The sequence below is a fragment of the Cynara cardunculus genome, assembly GCF_001531365.2.
Source record: "Cynara cardunculus var. scolymus isolate 2C chromosome LG 17, CcrdV1, whole genome shotgun sequence".
NCBI classification, from domain to species: domain Eukaryota; kingdom Viridiplantae; phylum Streptophyta; class Magnoliopsida; order Asterales; family Asteraceae; genus Cynara; species Cynara cardunculus.
Window position 1 is genome coordinate 7,220,244 of NC_037544.1, and position 4,019 is coordinate 7,224,262.

Here is a 4,019-nt window from a genome sequence, read left to right on the forward strand (position 1 = left end):
ATCATGTGAGATCTAAGGTTTTTCGTGAGACCCGTAAGACCAATTCTCAACTTTGGATTAGATTTACAATCTTAACATTCATAATCACAAAATCGTCACGAGACTTCTCAATAATTACAAAATTGTCACCGTGCAACTTTAGACCATTAGATCATTAGCTTATAAAGTTGATCAATGAACATAAATTGGTCTCATGGATCTCACGAAAAACCTTTGGTCTCACGTGAGCCCAACCCTATATATATATACTAGAAGGGTGCTCACACAATACAACGAGATATATCTCGATTTTAATGTTTAGTTTTTATTATGTGTCTATCGATATAATACGATTTTCTATGTTTTGAGAAAACGCTAATGTTTTTATTTTTGAATGAATATAAATTTGCAGATAACATTAAATTTTTTTAAAAAAATCGATATCAAGTCAACTATTTAACAATTATCGTTTTTTTGGTGTAAATTTTTTAATTCAAATTTTTATCACAATTTAATTTAGATTTAATAACAAAGTAATTTATTTTTGGTTTAATAATATAATTTTTTCTAAAGAAGATAATTAAACATTCTATTAGAACTCAATGATTATTTTAATTATATTTTAGATTTTCTATATTTAAAATAAATGTTTATCTTGTATTTAATTATGTTTATCTACAGTTAGTTACACGAATTTAGAAATGGAGCTTTGAAGGGGGTGTTTGGAATTGCTTATTTAAAACAACTTATGTTTTTTTGTAAAAGTGCTTATTAACTTATGTGGTATTAAATCGGAGTTTTATAAAAAGTGTTTGTATTAGCTTATAGCGGTACCAAAAAACAATAAGCTGATAAATTGTTTTTTAGTGTTTGACAAATTTTGCTTATATATGTAAAATGACGAAAAAGACAGTCTTCCATATAAGAATATTTTTTATTATTAACTTATTTGATTTTTTAACATGTAAAAATTTAATTTTCATCATTTATAATAATATTTTTGACAAAAATTTATATCAATAAGATTAATAATTAACAAACATTAATAAAACATGGTTAAAATAGTAAACTGGTAATAAACATTTTTTCATAAGTTAGGAATGATTAACTTATCAAAAACTGCTTATTACCGGTTTGACACCGATATAAGCAGTTTTATTTTTTCTCATCCAAACACTAGTATTTAGCTTATCACCGGTGCCAGACTGAAATAAGTCAAAAAACATCTAAAATAAGCAATCCCAAACACCCCCTAAGAAGTTGTACTTATGCAAAATTACTTGTAATCTTGAATTTTAAGTAATATACATCAATAAACAGTACTTCATGCATAAAAAATGATTTTTAAGAGTTTTCGTCAAATGCTTTATAATATAGTACATATATATATTGTTTACAGAACGAGTTAATTGCTTCACGTGCGTGGAATCAAGTAATCATCCATATACATGATGTAAAGGGGTCTGGGAACTTGTTTGACAAGATGATGGATGGACTTATTTGATCATGAACTGCTTTCAACAGTTTAGTTTATTATTGGTGTTGTTACATGTTAAGCGGAGATCGAATTCTCGAGTGTGGTTGGAGTTGAGATGTTACACAATTCTTTATTTAGGTGTTTTTTTCTTTGATGTCAAGCGGGGAGATGCTCTAAACAAAAATGGAGATAGATAAACAAAAGTAGAGATAAAGTTTCAATAGAACTCAATGTCCTCCAAAGATTTGAATTTAACTAGAATAAAAACTTAAAACCATATCTCATTATCTAGTCTATCGATTCCAACGAAGAATAATAAAAATGGAGATATATCAGTGTATTCGAACAGGGGGAAGCATCCAGATCACATACCCTGCAATATCTCTTGCTTTTGAAGAGGATTTGGGGGAAAGGTGTCACTATTACCAGCAAAGGTCATCGAACTTTGTTGCAGGCAAAGAATGGCGGAAAGAAAGGAGGTTGAGATCATTGATACAGGCGGTGAAAGGTGGGTCACATGAGTGTGGTGGTTAGTTGACAAAGATGAGGGAGGAGGGAGACGAGAATAGAGAGGACGCCGGAGATCAGAAGAGGGAGGAGCATCAATAATCGTAAGGACCCAATCCAAAAAAATCAATGAACGACAAAAACACAATTTACTCTAAAAGAAATTATAACGTATTATTTTTAAATGCCGATCAAACTGCTGCTGAATTCATGGGCAGACAAGAGACAACCTGACTTCCGAAAAGAGATGCGGCTATGCTGAAAAGACGATTATCTCATTAAAGTTGGAATCTGTATAAGAAATTAAAAAGCATCATAAATTTTTTAGTAAGTAAACCCCCAACCCCCACCGCCTTCGTCCCCAATCCAAAATGTTGATTTTTTTCCATTGTATTCTTAAAACATTTTTTCACGAACGAATGAAAATAAAAGAAAGGGAAAAAAGAGGGAAGTTAAATAAACTAATGTTTTAGAAATTTTGGAGAGAAAAGAAATGGAATAAAAGGACAGTAATTGATAACTTTACTGATAAATGCAGGAATAAAAGGAAAGAAAGAAGCAAAAAACTTGAAAATGGTATTGAAATTACTAAATTACGTGTCTACTACAAAATCCTTTTCCCCTTTGTTTAGTCGTACATGCAATACAAGGCTACATAGTTCACGATTGCTTTGCTTCTTTCCTTTACTTTTCTTCCCTTTTTCTTCTTCTCAAATTCAATACACACAACCTTTGTCTTTGAGATTTGATTTAAAAAAATGGTGCTTTGACGTGGATTAGGGTTAGGTTTCAACCATTTAAAGTGGGATCGAAATAGTAACCCTCTGAGATCTGATTTAAGGATTTTTCTAATTTAAATTGGAACATAAATCCAAGATTGAAGATGATATGGATGCTATGGTACTTTTTTGAGTGTTTGACCAAAGTTTTCATAGTAATTATTCTTCTTTTGACTCAAATTCTTCTTCTTTTTCAACTTCAATTATTTTTGAATTAGGGTTGTAGATTTGCAGTTATTTGGGAATTACATTCATTTAGTGGATCTTCTGGTTTTTCTAAGTTTGTCGTTTCTTAATAAGCAAAGGCTCTTTTATCTTCTTTAAGTTGCGAAGCAAGTCTTTGTGAGAGTGACCGTGAAATACGAACTATGTCGTGGGAGTCCGTTCTTGAGAAGGTTATTAGAATTCAAGCGGACCATACCCTCGAACGAAGAATCCTCCGTATCATCCATGACTATGGCAGTGACATTATGATTTTGATTTTAGCTAGGGTTTTGATTTATGTTTTTGTATTTAAATTATTGTAATAAATTTTTTATGGTATATGTATTGGAATAAAGGAGTCATATACTTAAAAGAAGAAAATAATCGTATTCCTGTTAGAATCTATATGAAATGGCATAGAATAAATGTTTCAAAATTTTACCAAAACGAGCAGCAATCTTTTGATGTCGTTTTTGAATCTAAGGCAATAAACATAACTCGTTACCTTTGCATTATCGACACAAATGATCTGAATTCAGTTGACTTCCCAAGCCAAGAGATGAGGTATTCTTTCTTCCCAAACGTGCTAGATACAATTTCCCACTCTTTGAAGAGAGAAATAAAAACTTGTGGAATATAAAGAGTAAATTGAATCACCAGATTAATTGATCAAGCAACCAACAACAATGTCTCACGATGTCTGTTAATTTATATAAGTATAATGATCGTCATATAATAAACAGATATTATATGACCATGCCGAGAAGAACAGTCCATATTTTTCAGAAGATACAGTATCTTATAAAGGCATGATTCGTTATTTTTTTACTTATTTAAATGACAAGAGTTTCTTATCCTTTTATTCCACACTTGTCATACAAGTTATCTGATATTTGATTTGATTTGATTTAATTATATTAAATAATAAGGAATCTGATATAATAATTAAATATTTTAATTATTTGATCTTCATATATATATATATATATACATGTATATCTATATAGGGGAGCGTTCAAATAAAAACCACTCAATTTGTAAAAACTGTGAAAACCTCATTCAACCAATCATAA